Source organism: Bos indicus, chromosome 14 (genome assembly GCF_029378745.1).
Source record: "Bos indicus isolate NIAB-ARS_2022 breed Sahiwal x Tharparkar chromosome 14, NIAB-ARS_B.indTharparkar_mat_pri_1.0, whole genome shotgun sequence".
In the NCBI taxonomy this organism is placed as follows: domain Eukaryota; kingdom Metazoa; phylum Chordata; class Mammalia; order Artiodactyla; family Bovidae; genus Bos; species Bos indicus.
In genome coordinates, this window is record NC_091773.1 from 39,083,697 (window position 1) to 39,102,452 (window position 18,756).

The window sequence follows — 18,756 nt, forward strand, 5'->3', positions numbered from 1 at the left end:
GTTTTGACCTTTGGAAATTGTTTGCTGTAAGGAATCAAGTCACACAAGGCTTTAAATATTGATCAAATAATACTGCAGCTTTAGTACTGGTAGACGAGACAAGGGGTTAAATCATTCTAGTCCTCTTTTTTTTTTTTTTTCCCTTTTAAAGACATGTAGCGTCTTTGTCTGATCTCCTTATGGTCCTTGTCACAACTGTATGGCTTTTAATCACTCATACATTCAGTGAGTTACTGCGCTGCTGGAACCTTAATAATGTTCTAGTTTGTTTGGATGATCTTCCTGATAAAGTCCTGACAGTCTCTCAGTATAATGGGAAGACAATCAAAATAAAAAATGCTCTAAGAGTTCAGGTAGTAGAGCATGCTATTATTTTTCACATGGTGCAAGGATATTAAAATACTGACTTTCATGCTTTGATTGAGTTTGTGATGAAATCCAAGAAAAATTGAAAATTTGAATTATTCTACTGCCAGTATGGACTGTATATCATGAACAGAAAGCAAGCATAGGTAACCAATTCTTGTATCATAATCTCGAGAGTGTCAGATTGTCCCTCTTTTATATGAGTTTCTATTGTATGTCTAAGTAATTAATTCATTACATAGCTCTTATATATTTGCAATTACCACATGGAGTTTTACCAACATATAAAATGTCATCTTTAATGCACATTGTACGAATAGTTAATAAAGATGACACATTGATACAGTGATTCAGATTTTTCAAGGTGCTTTCCATTAAATTATCTGATTCACTAGCCATCTTAAGTAAGCAGTGGAATTGTAATTCTCCACCTGTCCCATCCTTTCTGCCTCCTTCCCTCTTATTGTTTCCCTATTTCTGTTTCTTTTAAAGGAGGCAATTTGGTGTATGGAAAGAGCACAGAATATGAATTCAGCTATTTCATTCCATCTTCGCCCCTGTTGAATTCAGTTTTAAGCAGATCACTTTCATTCCTCTGAAGCATGATTTCCTAATTGGCAAAATAAGGATAATGCTGAAGTATATTCCTCAAAGTTGTGAGGATCCAGTCAGATGAAATCTAAAGAAAGTTTTTAAAACACTTAAAAAACAAATGTAATATCTGTGTTAGCTTCCTTTAACGGAAACTTGAAATGATGGAAGAAGAATAGATTCTGGCCTCACTGTTTCTATATTAGGTACCTGATCAAGTTTTCTGACCTTTCTGAACTTCATTTTCCTTGTGTGCAAAAGGGGCCTAGTAAATCCCTACCTTGTGAAATTGTTGAATAGAAAAAAATAAGGTAGCATTTATGCCAATCCTAACATAGTTCCTGAAACATAGTAGTTCACCCTCTGTTAAAACTATTTTCTCTTCTTTCCTCTCTCCCTCCTGCAGTCCCTCTTTTCTTCCTACCTTATTCTTCCTTGAACTATGGACAAGATGAGCACGTGATTGCAAAATCTTGGGGTTTAGCAAACTGACTTTTCTTTTAAAGCATTAAGACTCTTTTTAAAACAAAATTGTAAGCTCTACTTGAGGCAGGAGACAGGGATCCTCTCTTCTGAGTAAAGACCCTTTATTGTCACACTTTGGAATCTCCACTGAGTCCTGGAGATTTTGTGCAGTAAAATTTGAAAACTGCTTATGTGGCTCCACCCTCTCATTTTACAGATGAGAAAACTGCATTTGAGAGAAGTTGAGTGACTGGCCTGAACTTGCAGATTGGTAAGTGATAAGCTAAGGATTGCACTCAGTGGTTTTTTTGCCCTTACTGTATTGTTCCCCTTACCTTGTGATGGTCCAGAAGGCAATATTCATAATTAAAATTCTTCTCTTGGAGGATATCACTGTCTACTTGTGGAGATGGAATTTAGAAATAAAAGATGAGGAAATATAAAGGCACATGATATAGCTGTGAAATGGTTAGAATAGATAATACTTTGTTATCCTTTGAGGGTGGACATGGCCAACTCCCTGAGGTGGGGTGAGGGGGGCTTGTTTGAAAGTCATTGTCATTTTGTTTCCAGTGCATACAGAAATGCCTGACTTCCAACTGGGATTACTACTTGTCTTCTTAAATGGAATGAATGAGTGGCTTAATGAAGTATACAACTGAATCAAATCTAGAAAAAGAGAACAGATTTAGATGATCTAGACCAGGGTGTTTAAACAGTGGGTTGCACTTCATTACTGGGTGATGAAATAAGTTTAATGGATCATGATTTACCTATACAAAGTTACAGAGTGTCATTATGTCCTGAAAATCGTGTAGATTTATGTGATACTGATATAAAGTACATGTGTATAATTTTGTGGATACTTGGTCACAACTTAAAATGTATGTCTCACTGTAGATCATAGTTAAAGATGTTTGAAAGATACTGTCTTACACAAAAGGGATGGTAAAGTTTGAGGAAGATACGTGAATGCTTTATAGAATTTTAATGGTTTTGCTAAACAGAAGTGTTAAGAATAGTTAATCATGATAAAGCTTATTTAGGGGAAGAAACATACACCTGGTTCTTTCAGTTCAGTTCAGTTCAGTTGCTCAGTTGTGTCTGATTCTTTGCGACCCCATGGACTGCAGCACACCAGGCTTCCCTGTCCATCACCAATCACCGGAGCTTTGCTCAAATTCATATCCATCGAGTCAGTGATGTCATCCAACTATCTGATCCTCTGTCGTCCCCTTCTCCTTCTGCCTTCAATCTTCCCCAGGATCAGGGCTTTTTCCATGGAGTCAGTTCCTTGCATCGGGTGGCCAAAGTATTAGAGTTTCAGCTTCAGCATCAGTCCTTCCAGTGAATATTCAGGGTTGAGGGCTGATCTCCTTTAGGGTTGATTGGTTTGAGCTCCTTGTAGTCCAAGGGACTCTCAAGAGTTTTCTCCAACATGATCAGTTCAAAAGCATGAATTCCTGGATCTTTAGCTATTGAAAAATCATTAAGAATCTTCTGTCCTCCACTGTCTCAACATTAAGAAGATTTTACCAAACTATACATTAGAAAGATTAATCTATCAGATAAGAATAAATTGAATTGCAATTGGGAAGACCAGATTGAGGACTGTGTAAAAAAGTCAGCACAGGCTAAGGAAATTGTGGCACAACCGTAAAGGAAAAGTTTCTTGGCATGACTAGGGTGGAAAGAGGTTAAAAACGAGTGAGTGGGTGACGATTAAATGGAACCCAAATAGTAAACAATTTCTTAGAACCTCTGTCTGAGGAAAAAAAAATATTAAGGACAAAAAGGTAGGATAATAGAGTTACAAAGTTTTTGTTAAGGTAGGGAGGAGATGAAAATCTTTGTGGTCAACTAGGGTGAGTCAACAGAGAAGGCTTCTAGATATAGATTAGAAATGAATCCAAAGAAGAACCAAAATTCTAGTGAAAGAGATTACCTGTGAAGGAAGATAATTCTTTTTTTCTGAAATCTAATGATTAAGACCAGAAGGGATGGGAGCAGTTACTGCTTGTGGATAAGAGAAACTTGAAGAAAGACAGTCAATAAACATTGCTTTTTATGAGTTGAAGATTAGCCAGGGAAAACAGTTTAAATCACGATGTGGCATTAGCCTATTAATTTTGTGTTACTAAAAAGAGACATCTTTTAAGTGTGTAAAGATATTTAATTTTCTTTGTAAGAAGCATGTCCTGATTCATCCTCAACTTGTCTTAAACTCTTCTGTTACTTGAGAAATTATAATTATATATACCATGCTGTGTGTCAGGACGGTAGAAAGAAGACTGAGTTATCATATGAAAATCTTGAATTTCATGTCCTGAAAACCTAGTTAAAAGAACTTGATAATGTTGAAACAAGTTCAGGTACTAGAAATGTAAGGCGTCAAAGTGTGTTCACCTAAGATGAACCTTTCTTTTTCATGTGGGTTTATCTGCCATTCAGAGTCAATTCAGAGGTCAAGAATTATACATTATGATTTAAATAGCATCCATTTAAAAATTAAATCCATAAAATTAAACAAATAAAATCCATAAAAATTAAACCATTTATTTTTAAAAGAAAACTAAACAACATCCCTTTGTTGTTTATGAAAGAAAAGCTATGATGTATTTATAGATGTCCCATGAAGATGTGTGTATGTGAGTTTACACAATTAAGAGAAAGAGAGACATGAGCATAAGCATGTTTGTGTGTGCATTTGTGTGTGTGTGTATATATAATGAAACTGTCTCTAGGCATGGTCAGGTACAAAGGTCCATCATTTAAGTCTCAGAACTAAATAAACATATGAGATTATGATTATTTTATTGAGCTTTCATATTTTATGACCCACTAATGGCTCATGGATCAGTTATATTGATGAGCACTGGAAGCCTACAGCTTCAATGAGGTTTTTTATTTATTCATTTATTGTTTTTATTGTAAAGTGCCAAGAAGGTAATACCCAGTTCCCAGTCTTATTTTTCATTTACAATAAACTGTAGACTAGAAACTAAAATATGTGTTAAGCATATATAGCTGGTGCTTTGTGTGCGACTTTCTAATTTACTTTTAGTTTCTAATGCAAATTTTTCAGCTTCTGAGTTTGAGTATATATCTTACTATCAACATCAATATTGGGCTTATGGATTTTTTACACTTGTTAGGCTGAACTCATTGGCAAAATTAACCTGGTTATGTGTTTTAGGATTTGTGAGAAGATAACATATTGAAGCATAATTTTTTAAATTTGTCTTTGCTGTTTTATATATACTGTAATTTATTCATGTCATAATTTATCAAGAATTCAGATAGTAGGAATTCCTTTCTGTGTGACCCTCTATGGAAACTTGTAGGCAGCTTGCTCCCCCCAAAAGAGGGCATGATTGGGGCTATACACCCCTGATTATTCTTCCCAAATTTGCCTACCAGTTAAGTCCCTTCACCTCTTCTCCTGGCCTGCGATAAAGAGACAAATTCAGTTTCACAGAAACATAATGGGCGAGGAGTAAGTGACCCCCACCAAAGTGTTAATACATAACACAAGTGGCATGTCACAAGTAACACGACTGAGCAACTAACACTTTAACCTTTTTCACCAAAGTATTAATATTTCTAATATTCATGAGCCGATTTAGTTTGAAAACTAAACATAAAAGTTTTATTTAATGTAGTGCTTGATGATTTGACCTATCTATTTCAAAATGAAATTAAAGACTTTGTATTTAGCTATAAAGTTAATTGCTGCTGCTGCTGCTGCTGCTGCTGCTAAGTCACGTTAGTTGTGTCTGACTCTGTGCGCCCCTCCTCAAATCTACTGGCTTTATCAACACCTTGTCAGTTTTGCTGATAACACCTTTTTAGGGTTTGTAAGGTAAAACAGAACTGTTTGCCAGGTTAAACTTCAAGAATCTCATAGATTTTGTCTTTTTAGATTGTCCTGAAATTGAAAAGGAAGCCACCTGACTTGATATGTGCATATGTTCCTTGAGGTCAAAGCCAGCCTTTACATTTTGAAAAGATTTTTAGGTTAATGATTTGAACCGGGGACTTTCAGTGCTAAAACGTTTGTTAAAATCACACTGTGGAGAGGAGAAGTACTATTACTATTGTAAATTTCTTTATGTATGCACATGTGAATGTTCAGTTGCTCAGTCATGGGCAATTCTTTGCTATTCCATGGACTGTAGCCTGTCAGGCTCCTCTGCCATGAGATTTCCCAGGCAAGAATACCAGGGTGGATTCCTCCTCCAGAGGACCTTCCCAACCCAGTAATCGAACCCACATCTCTTGCATCTCCTGCATTGAGATGTGTTGCCAGGTGGGTTTTTTTTTATCACTGTGCCACCAGGGGATGTCCTATTGCATTATATATATTTAGAATCAAATCCTTCAAGTCAAGTCTCTTTGTATGTGTAAAAATTGAAAAACAGTTAATCCACTTGACTGAATTTGGAAACATAATGTACATGGGGCAGAAAGGCAATGGATATTCAAGAAAGAAAAATAATTTTCTGAGTATATAAATGTTCAAAATATGATCAATATCCAAGTTAAATGAAACCAAACTGAGGGTTCATGATTCCATTAGACCTTGCATTTTGATTTGTATAACCATTTGCACTGCTATAAAAATTATTAAAAGATGTTCTGATGGTTCATGAGTTTACATAAATATATATTGAAATTCAAATGATTCTGAGGACAAAGGATGAAAATCTTTTAAGGGATTCATGGATATTAGAGGTCCACTGAGACTTCCCCAGGCATTCTAAGGTTTTAAAACTTGTTGTGGTATGGATTCCAAAATCCAGGTCTTACACAGTGGAGTTTCTAACATATATGTTTCTTTCAATGAAGACAGTGAAACTCATAGCTAAGCAAGAGCTGGATGCTGAGTCTGGGAATGCAGGAGCTATGAATTCACTCTAAAAATTAAAGAATGTGGCTTATTAGACTCTAGGATTTCCAAATGTGGTGTGGTGATGTGAGAATCCATTTTGGTACCAGATAAATTTAGGTTAGGATCTTAGTATTGTGAATAGTCTATGTCTTTCCTCAAGTTACTGTACCTTTTTGAGTCTGTTTTCTTATTTGTAAAACAATGGACAATAACCCATCACTGTATAAAATCTGGTTAGGATTAAATAAGAAAAAGGCCTTGCAAAATGCACAGCACAGAATTATCCCTCAGTGTCTGTTAAGCACAATATTCTCCTCTCAAATGCAACTCTCTAAATTGTCTCTTTCCAAGCTACAACCCCTATTAGCAGATAAGTCCACCTCTTAGATTATATCTCCCAGCTTTTCTCATGAATGAAGGTAAATGATTGTTTTTACCTAAAAGAAATAGAAATGATTGAACAGTCAGCAGATTCATGCACCTAAAAAGCAGGCTACGTTGGATGAAGTCAAGCCGTTTTTTTCCTTGCATATTTCACTGATGATGCAGTTTTCAAATGCAAACTGTATAGAATCAGGTGCTCTGTCTTTAGAAGAGGATAATGTTTTAGTAGTCTCTTCTGTGGAGACTTTCCAGCAGTTTCTGATACTTTCTGTCTCTTTTATCCAGATAACACAATTCTACTGTAACCTAAAGATTATATTTCAAGAGGTGTCAGAATTCAGCAGATTTTCCTCCTCTAAGAAAGCAAGGAGGGGGAAAACAGCATTGTATCGTGGTTTAAGCATTTAAGATTTTTTTTAATCTACATTCTTTACAGTTTTGTAATTCATGTAGACTGTCTGGATGTTCTTCTAAACATCCAGAAAGAAGAACCTTTGAAAGAACATGTACAAATTTTTCATTGTCTATAGTTTCAGACTAATAGTAATAACTCACCCTGTTTTAAAGATGTCAGCCACCGTACTAAGCAGTACACATGTGTTAACATATTACTGCTTAGTTATATTTGGTTGTTGTTCCTTTCGTATACAGGGGGAGATAGAGGCAAAAAGAATTTGGGTATATTTCCCTGAGTCACGCAAGTGGTGGAACCAGAATTTGAACTTCAGGAGATTGTTTAGAGCTGTACATTTATTGACCCCACAGTAAATAGTAGAGATAAGATTGGTCTAAAAAATATTACCAGCCTATGTCATCAACGAGGCTCCATCACTTGTTTTTAATGACTTTAGGTATGTGTATGTTTTGTGTAAAGAAACATTTGTACGTGTATGAGTACTTTTTTGTTGAATGAATATTTTGATTCAGAAACTGGATAACAAAAAAAAATATGACAAATGGTCTATATTTGCTTAACTATCATGGATGCAGATGTAAAAGAACATATTATAATAAACTGAAAAACATTAAAATACTCTTTTCAATTCCTAATATTCTTTTTAGGTTTTTTTTGTGTGTGTGTGCTTAGATAAGAGTTTTAGTTTTGCAAAAATACTGTGGAATTTGAAAACAGTGTAATTTCTAGTGAACGCATGCTTAACTGCCTTGTTGTTCAGTCACTCAGTCCTGTCTGACTCTTTGCAACCCTGTGGACTGCAGCATAGCAGGCTTCTCTATCCATCACCGACTCCCGGAGCTTGCTCAAACTCATGTCCGTTAATTCGCTGATGCCATCCAACCATCTCATCCTCTGTCTCCCCCTTCTCCTCCCTGTCCTTAATCTTTCCCAGCATCAGGGTCTTTTCTCATGAGTTGTCTCTTATTAGGTGCCCACAGTGTTGGAGCTTCAGCTTCAGCATCAATCCTTCCAATGAATATTCAGAGTTGATTTCCTTGAGGATTGACTGGTTTGATCTCCTTGCTGTCCATTGATCTAAGTAATAAATAAGGCATTTTTTACTTTATTAATCTAAATAATAAAAAGTGATTTTCCACAATTAATGACAACACAATGCTTTCCTAGGTTAATTGATAAGTATCATATATGTATAGTGAAATTAAATTTAAGTTTGGGGAAAATAATCTCTACTTCTTTGAGCACAGCGCCACATTTTGATTACTCAGCTGTGCAACCATGATGGAGCCTCCTAGAATGAATGTTGAAAATTTCAGACAGCAAAACAGGCCAAATCCTGCAGCGTGAAAGCAAGTATAGGTCTTCTGTCTGATTTTCACTTTTACATTAAAAAATCATTTTCAGCAATCAAATCAAGAGTGGATTATAAAGGTAGATTTAAAATAAAACAAAATTCAGGTCACTCATTATTAGAGAAATGCAAATCAAGACCACTATGAGGTACCATTTCACACCAGTCAGAATGGCTGCGATCCAAAAGTCTACAAATAATAAATGTTGGAGAGGGTGTGGAGAAAAGGGAACCCTCTTACACTGTTGGTGGGAATGCAAACTAGTACAGCCACTATGGAGAACAGTGTGGAGATTCCTTAAAAAACTGGAAATAGAACTGCCTTATGATTCAGCAATCCCACTGCTGGGCATACACACTGAGGAAACCAGAAGGGAAAGAGACATGTGTACCCCAATGTTCATCGCAGCACTGTTTATAATAGCCAGGACATGGAAGCAACCTAGATGTCCATCAGCAGATGAATGGATAAGAAAGCTGTGGTACATATATACAATGGAGTATTACTCAGCCATTAAAAAGAATTCATTTGAATCAGTTCTAATGAGGTGGATGAAACTGGAGCCTATTATACAGAGTGAAGTAAGCCAGAAGGAAAAGCACCAATACAGTATACTAATGCATATATATGGAATTTAGAAAGATGATAACAATAACCCTGTGTACGAGACAGCAAAAGAGACACTGATGTATGGAACAGTCTTATGGACTCTGTGGGAGAGGGAGAGGGTGGGAAGATTTGGGAGAATGGCATTGAAACATGTAAAATATCATGTATGAAACGAGATGCCAGTCCAGGTTCAATGCACGATACTGGATGCTTGGGGCTAGTGCACTGGGACGACCCAGAGGGATGGTTTGGGGAGGGAGGAGGGAGGAGGGTTCAGGATGGGGAGCACATGTATACCTGTGATGGATTCATTTTGATATTTGGCAAAACTAATACAATTATGTAAAGTTTAAAAATAAAATAAAATTAAAAAAAATAAAATAAAATAAAACAAAATTCAGGTGAATGTAAAAACTGTCCATCGTTATTAATCTTTTTGTATTGAAGTATGATATTTGAATAATATTTTACCTTATTTTTCCTGAACTCTGCCGGAAAATATAGCTGAGGTAATTCGTCGAGTTATACACATCACTGCAAAGTAAGTTAAGGACTCTTGTTCTCAAAACCTTGTAATGAACTTGATTGAGTTACTTCATTTCTCTGGATCTCCTTTCTCATGGGGAATGGAATTAGGCTGTTGATTTTCCATGTTCTGCCAAGTTCTACAAATCAGGAGTGCTTTAGTCTCCTAAAGTGCTTTAGTCTCCTAAAGTCTCCTAAAAACTGTATTTTACCTATGGTTACATGCTTGAAATTACCTTGGAAAGTATTTCCAGAAGGTAAAGATTTGAAAAGCTCCTGGATTAGATTACATCTGGAATTCCTCCCACCTGTAACATATTTTATGATTCATTTGTTTCAATTCCTCTGCTAGAATCAAACACAAGATCACCACTGCCTTGCATTCCAGGCTTTTGCAGAGGGAATGCCCATCTGCCCCCTTCCCACAGTCACAATTCCACTTTCTTCAAGGTCCAACTCCATGGATGTCTCTGTGATAGCCAGGAAAAGCTCTCCTTCCTTGGAATTTCAATAACAGTATGTTAGCATTGTTATTGAGGTATATACCTGTTCCTCATTATATCATGATTTTTATATATTTGAAGAGTTGCCATCTCTTATTCCGATAGGGACTAGCTGGAGTACGGGAGTGGGTAGAAGCTAATGACGCAATGAGAGAGCACCTCTGGAGAGCACATGTACCATTATGGGAGCATAGCCTTATGGCTCAGCAGGTAAAGAATCCGTCTGCAATGCTGGAGACACAGGAGATGTGGGTTTGATCTGTGAGTCGGGAATATCCCCTGGAGAGGGAAGCGGCAACCCACTCCAGCATTCCTGCCTGAAAAATCCCATGGAAAGGAGCCTGCTGAGCTACAGTCCATGAAGTGACGAAAGAGTCGGATATGACTGAGACTAAACACACACACACAACACACAGCCTTAATGGGATTTCCCGGAGACTGTCCGCAGGGAAATGTAAGCTCCATGTTATTTATTTTTTGATAAAAATTGTACCTCTGAATTTTTCATGAAAATTTTAACTTTTGGAAACATCCAAAAATAAAAACCAAAAAGTGCCAGAACCACAAAAAGCATGTGATATCCACTTTCTATGCCTCTGAATCGCACACATACTCGGGTTTTCACCGCCTAACATGAACCCGGTCTGTTTACTTGCACCTTTGTTCATGTAATTTTTGAATAAAATCACTAAATTTTTGAGTAAAGTTTAGTGAATCTAGTTGGACATGTTCAGACAGCCTTTTTATATAGACTTGACTAAAAATATGATATTGATTAAAAACTAGAACAAACTGGACTCTCAAAGAGCAATCAATGTGACAATATTTTCAAGATGATCAATTTGTAAGCGGGTACCTTCAAAGGTAAAATCCTAACCTCAGAATTCCCTATTTGATGCTCTACAGTGTGATGTAAATGCCTTCCAGAACAAAGAGATTAGGGGAAATTTCACAGTTGTACTGTAGTTATTAAAAAGCAGACAAATTAGCCACTTGCCTAGAGGAAATCAGAAGTCTCATCTGGAAATTTGGGAGGGTTTTAAAGTGACCTTCTTGTGTTAATCTTGAAAGAGATAATATATATTAGAGCTGTTTTCCTTTTTGCTGCTTTTTCTGAGCGCCTTATGTGCTTGCTAAATACATGAGAATTCTGGTAAGTTTATATTCTTTTAGATATTGCTGTGCTAGTGATCCTTCTTTCTGTCTCCCATCAAAAACGTTTGAATTTTAAACTATACGGTTTGAAACGCTCATATTTTAATTCTCTCTGTAAGAGTGACAGTATTTCTAATAGATTTAGATCATCATTTTATTATTATTTCCTGTGTGAAGTTATTCCCAATTGATTTTTCATATTCTAGTTATAATTTTAATCTGATTGCTTTTTCTGTTTTTGACTAAGTAGCAGAGTGTTCAGTAGTGACTGGGAATTCAGGAGGGATGACAGAACACTTCTGACTCAATGACATGTGAACCAAACAGGCACAGGCTGTTATAACCCCAAATTTGAAATGCTATGTTATGATAAAATGATAACATTTCAATTGTTTATCATGTTAACATTTTACTAGAATAAGTATGAAATTGATTATGTTTCTAAACATAGTGTGTTAAGGGATTAAAATATTTATTCCTTTATTTCAATTAGAACAGATACAAATTTCCCTAATTCTTAGTCAAGACAAGTTCATTTTCTCTTTCCGACACAAATGTAATTCTTGAAGTGGTTTTGATGGCTCAGAGTTTAGCACCTTTCCTTTGAACACTCTTGTTAACAAAGTAAGCAGAGGTGTTCTCTTGTTAAAACTACACCTCTTTTGCCCACGGAAGTTCTGGCTGGTGCGAGGCCCCCTCCCTGCTCAGACACTTTCGGTTCACCCATTTCCTTCCTCAGCTTTTGTTACACTGCCCCCTGCGTCTCACCAAGTGGCCTCACAGTCTAAACCGTTCAGGTCACTCATCTTTTATTCTCTCTAAAAAGCACGTAGTCTGCTGCTTTTCACTAAAGTTCAATATCATTGATGTAAAGCTGGGTTTATCAATGATAGATCTACTTTCTTTAAAACTAAGGAAAGTGATTGTATTTAAATAGAAAGTAGATAACATTTTTAAAACTAAGTATAGATCAGATATTTGCATTAAAATTTTATCTTAATGATATCTATTGCAGGATTAAATAGTCGAAGATCTTAATAAGTATTATTAGTCATAGTTGCTTAGAATGATTATTTCTGTGTTAATATACTTGTTCAATAATAATTAACAACACTGATGAACAGAATAACTAACCTCTTAGTACACATTTCTATACAGATGACACTTTCATATGAAATACTTCAATGGATTATCATAACCCTATTATTAATATTATTGTTATACAGATATTATTAAAGACTCAAAACTAACGTTAACAAAGAGTCAAGTTAAGGAAACCAAGTGAATGGCTACTTTTCAATATGTGAATGTTTACTCTTTTAAAGAAATTAAATTTTGGCAAAAATGACAGTATTTTCCCTTTGACCCGATATGTCATTGTTAGAAAATAATCTGAAGTAAATAGGAGCTTTTAGCTTAACGTTTCTTTAAAAAATACAAGGAACTTAAATCAGATGATTAATAGGAAAATAGTTAAGTTTATTATCTTCATGATAAGCATTAAACAACTATTACAAATCATGTTTTCTAATAACATAGAGAATGTTCACAGGTTAATAATGTGAATAAAAGCAAGATATACAAAGGCATAATATGTATGACTGTAATTATAGAAACATATCTCTGAATCCCAAACCTGAATACTCCACTGCACAAAGCTTCTATCCATCTCAGGGCCCTCTCTGAATTGTCCTGATTCATCTCTCTGCTTGACTACTGTTCCTTCAGGTTCTGGATTAAATGTTATTTTCTCAGGAAAGCATTTGCTGATCCTCAGGGTCACTTCAGACCAGATGTGTACCCCAGTTATATCTTCTCCTAACACTTTAATGCTTATTATGGTGACAATCACTTTGTAGAATCTTTTGAATGTCTTCCTTAATAGACTAGAAGATTCATTTGAGCAGGAACTGCATCAGCCTTGTTTCTCAATGCCTAGTACAGCGACTGGGACATGGTATGAACTCAGCAGACATTTGTTGAAGAAATGAGTGAATGAATGAAGGAAGGAATGCAAGGTACAGTGCTAAGGAATGTTTACCTAATCCCTGTAAGATTCTTCACAAAACTTACAAAGTGACGGCCATCTCTATCACATTTTATGAATAAGGAAACTAAATCTTAGAGAAAATTGTCCAAAGTTGTATAGTAAGTCAGTGAACAGCTCAAATCAAAACCTGATGTCTTGGAATATAGTGCCCACGCTCTTAGACACAGATGATGAAAATGTTGCGCTTAATATAACTAATAAGTCTACTGTATCTTGTTGAACAGTATTAAATGTTCATACTTGTAGGTCAAAGATAGTGAAATATCACCAACTTTATATTAACTTATTAATAATAATGAATTTATAAGCATTTTAAATTTTAAAAAATATATAAAAATAAATACAGCATTAGAACTGCAGAAGTTTTTGTTTTGCAGTCTTACATTTTTCAGATTTTCTACACTGTTTTTATCATTTTCTGTAAAAAGGAAAGCAGTTATTAAAATCCACTCATCCCTGAATGGTGGAGATAGTTCTCAAGTCAAGATCTTTTGACATTCAATCCCAAAGAGTTTTCATTGGATAAACAGACCGTGAAAGAGAAGGATCAGAGTTCTCTGCACTACAAAGTTATAACCATGTTGTGAATTGGCATATAATTAGCAATTGATTAACTTTTCCAGATAATTTAATACAAAGTCAAATCTCTAAAATACTGTTTTAAAATTTTAATTAGAAATTCTTTGTAAAAATCCATGACTGCAAAACAGGAAGCCACATTAGGTCTATATCATAGAACTATTCAGGTTTTGAGCTGGTTGGGCATATTTCTTTCTATATATGTCTTTCATTCTTTCTATTGTTTTCTATCACAGATACTGCCAGCTATCAAATTTATAGCATCCAGTTTTAAAGATACATGTTTTATTTCTTACCAACGTTTGTATTTAAGATAAACTTGGTTTTCAAAAGTGAATTATTTTTCCTGAAATTCACCAAGGTAACACTTATCTCTGTAGTTTTCATTGTACATTTTGAAAAAAAATTCTCTTCTGATTGCTCCCTTGATTATCCCTGCCTTTGAAGTTGGTACAAATGAGCCAGGACTCTGAATAACACTAGGCTCAGACAACCTAGTTTATTACATACTTTTGATAGAACAGTGTCAAGTACCTTAGGATGAAACATTAAAAAAAAACAACAACTTTTAATTTATTTTTTATTATAGTTGATTTACAATGTTGTGCTGATTTCTGCTGAAAAACAAAGTGATTCAGTTATACACATATATACATTCTTTTCTGTTATGGTTTATAGCTAAATTAGTGATAATTTACTGTGGTTCATTTGCAGAATCAACCATACAGCTTATCCATACCATTGTGAATAGAACCTGACCCAAGTCAACCCTACTTGGGTAGGGTTCCCTGTGCTATACAGTAGGAACTTGTTAATTATCTATTCTAAATGTAATATTAATAGATTGCATCTACTAATCCCAAACTCCCAGTCCATCCCTCTCCATCTCCCTCCCCTGCCCCACCCCCATCCCTTGATCATCACAAGTCAGTTCTCTAGGTCTGTGGGTCTATTTCTGTTTTTTAGATATGTTAATTTGTGCCATATTTTGGATTCCACATGTAAGTGATATCATATGGAATTTGTCTTTCTTTCTGACTTACTTCACTCAGTATGATAATCTCTAGTTGCATCCATGTTTCTGAAAATGGCATTCTTTCTTTCTTTTTATAGCTGAGTAGTATTCGGACACAACTGAAGTGACTTAGCAGCAGCAGCAGCAGTATTCCATTATATTTATGTACCACATCTTCTTTATTGGGATGCAACATTTGATAGGCATAGAATTAAGTCATGCTGCCTACACGTAGATTCTAAAAGTTGTCACAGCTACCTCCCCATAGATCTGCTCCAGCTGCCCATCATGCCTTAGATCAAAAGCATCAGATATGACACAAAGTGATTATACAGGACCTATTTTTTTCATGGCTTATTGCCAATCTTATGAATAAACGAAAGAATGGACAGCCTCTATTTTAACTGGATTCCTAATATCTAGCTGTTGTTTCTTCACCGTCACATTGGACTTCTTGGCCTTGATGTTACAAATGAATCTGATGATCCTTTTTTTTTTTTTTGATATTCTCTCTAGGACCAGCCTTTGCTCCATTATTTTTCCTAAAATTCTCTACATGTCATTAAGTGTAACTTCCATTGTCCCTTTTGCAAAGATTCCAACATGCTTTCTCCCTGAGCCTTGACAATACATCTTATTATATTTTAATAACCTACTTTGACCATCTTTTTTTCCGTCATTGATCATATGTATATTGAACTTTTGTTAAGTATATAGTAGAGCTAAGCCTTGAGATGGAAGACAAAATACATGAAAATAGTCATCCTTGTCTAATAGCATTTTTACTTTAGTTAAATTAGTGATAATTTACTGTGGTTCATTTGCAGAATCAACCATACAGCTTATCCATACCGTTGTGAATAGAACCTGACCCAAGTCAAGCAAACAACAAACAAAACTTTAAAAACCTTTTGTGGCTTAAAATTTTAAAGTTGATTTTGAAAATTCACTCTCTGAAAGTGAATTCAAAAGTGAGTAATTTCATAATCCCACTTAACATCTCAACAATTTAACAAATGGAAAAACCTGATATCCCATTTTTGTTTTGTTTTGTTTTGTTTACTCACTCTTTCCTGAATAATAATTTTCACACTTTTTACATCTCACACTTTTACAAACTTTAATTTCCTTCACGATAATACTTAACCTTGGGTGGGACAGTCTCCTTTTGCCAACTCACAGATGGATTGTCCTTTTACATATAATTGTATGTGTGGATCACCCATTTTTAAAAATTTTGTTATATTATTAAAATTTATAACATGTTCTTGCTTTCAGGACCTGCTACATTTAAGACATCCAGGATTGATATATATTTTTATGTGCCATTTGATTTGTAGACATATCACTTATCTACTTAAAAAAAAATCTTTCATGGCTTCCAATCATGCCTGGAAACAAGTCTGAAAATTTCTGTCTTAACATCTAAACTCTCTATAATATAGTCCCATTTTTCAAATCCAATCACATGGCCCACACATCCTTTCAACCCCAAAGTCCTCTTTTGTCCACCAATCAGAATCTATTTACTCTGTAAAGCCCAGCTTAGATCTACTATTAATATCATGATCATCCAAATCTTTAATTAGGAATTTTCCTCTGAATTTCAGAAGTGACTGGAGTTAGAATAATTTCATTTCTCACTATTCATGCTAATTATCCTTACCAATTTTTCTCTCTACAAGTATTGATAGATTGATTCCTTAAGAATAGAAGCCATGTATCAAATTGCCACTGTCATATAATACAATTGGACATTTTGAACAGTAAACTTAAAAATCACACAATCTTAGTGTTTTGAAACATTAAGGGTCTTTGGGATTAATATACAAAATTTTTAATTTTACAGATGAGAAAACTGAGATTCAAATGAGAGCAGTATGGATAAGCCAGTTTTTCTTTTTTTCGCTGCTTGGCATGTGGATCTTAGATCCCAGACCAGGGATCAAACTCATGCCCCCTGCATTGGAAGGACAGAATCTTAACCACTGGACCACTACTAGGGAAGTCCCAGATCAGACAAGCTTAATAGTCTTTACCTCAATGTCTTTGATATCCTTTCTGATTCTGCTTCCTCAAACGTTAAAATGAACATAGGTGTTATGACATTTTCTGTGTGTTAACAAAATATAAAAGACATTGTCATCTGTGCTTCGGTCAGAAAATGAGAAACCACTTTATGAATTTGAAGCGGAAAGGTATTTCATGCAAAGAACAAAGGGCTCACAAAACTACCTCCTATATGGTGATGCCTAAGCATTTATTTACCTGCTACTGCTGCAGAAACAGTGAAGCTTCTGAGTCTCTTTCACCTTATAAATGTATATGACTGTTCCTAAGTGATAGAATCTGATCTGGAAAAGCTAAAAAAAAAAATAATAACAAAACTTATTCTTATATTTTTGTGTGCTCAGTCATTCATTCGTGTCCTATTCTTTGTGACCCCTTAGACTATAGCCCACCAGGCTCCTCTGTCCACAGGGATTCTTCAGACAAGAATACTGGAGTGGGTTGCCATGCCCTCCTCCAGAGGATCTTCCCAACGCAGGGATCGCACCCAGGTCTCCTGCATTGCCGGCAGTTTCTTTACTGTCTAAGCCACCAGGGAAGCCCATTCTTTTATTTACGTCTTAGTTTTTTAATCCCAATAATTCAGTGCCTTTCAATTTAAGATCAAACATTTACACATACCTCACAGAGATATGTGTGGTATCTGTAATTGACGTTAATAATAATGAATTGTTAGAGCTGGAAGGGACTAGAGGTAAACTGAACTCACGTTCTCATTAAAAAAAATCAAAGTCACTCAGTAGTGAGGTTGGGAGAGTCATCTCTTTTAAACCTACTTCATTGCTAGAGATGAAGTGTTTTCCTGCTACACTACTCTCTGAAGCTTTCCATTGCTTTATACTTACAGTCAATTTCATTTTATTGCCTTCCGACTTAATGAAATTAGTCCTTCTTATACCTAATTATTTAGTGCTAGGATGCTGTTTGAGCTTGATAAGACTCTCCAAAAATTTTTACTAGATCTTTATCACATAAGTGCAAACGGAAAGGGAACAGTTAAGACAGCTCATTGCAGTTCTGAGATCTAATCACCATTTTATCTGATGACTTACAAACTGGAAAGTTGACCAATAAATCTGTTTAATCAGACCTCTCAACATTGTGAATGATCCTCCTGGTAACCAGATATTTAAAGTCTGTCATGGACACTTCTCATTTTTACTTCTTGTTCTCAATGGAACTTGCTGTGGCACTGGGGTTTTCTTAAGTATAAAACATTCCAAAATCACACTGTTATTATAGGTTGCTTTGTCCTAAGGATGTCTAGCATTCCTTTTGGGCTATCAGTCTTTCAATATCCGGTTCAGAAATTAAAGTAAATCGTTTAATCCATGCAGCATGTCACTCAATAGTTACACTTTTGGAAATTGTTTCCATGGGAGCACCCACGGATGCAGCCAGTCTGAGATTTTGACACTATAGAAAAACTGACAGCGTACTCTTTGTATTGATTCCACTCTTTACAAATATAGACTCCATTCCCTACCGCTGCCTTGTAAGTGGTGACTGCTGAGGTTTCTAAATTGCTTTGTAAATTATTTATTGCTTGGACATTTTGTAAAGACCCCTTTTCTTCTTGCCTGACTTGCTTTTGATTCCTAAGGTCTCGTATATATTGGAAAGTCTCAATGTATATACTGACCACAACCTTCTCACCACACTCCTTTTCTTCCTGTCTTATACTGCAAACCTGATTTTTTCTACCCATATTACAATTACGCCTTTTGTCATTCCTGTTTCTTATACAGTCCCTGCAAAGTATCTTAAAAGCTTATAAACCCGTGTT

General features: G+C 35.4%; 1 protein-coding gene across 2 annotated transcripts in view; it reads left to right on the forward strand.

The window, feature by feature from the left end:
• The window catches only part of HNF4G (hepatocyte nuclear factor 4 gamma), a 133,482-nt gene that overhangs the window by 47,522 nt on the left and 67,204 nt on the right, over positions 1-18,756 (forward strand). The window contains exon 2 of one of the 2 annotated variants that reach the window (XM_019974067.2): positions 1,640-1,693. The exons of the other annotated variant lie outside the window; for it this stretch is intronic. The gene's annotated coding sequence lies outside the window, so the exon portion shown is untranslated. The remainder of the gene's footprint in view (positions 1-1,639; positions 1,694-18,756) is intronic. 2 annotated transcript variants of the gene reach the window in all.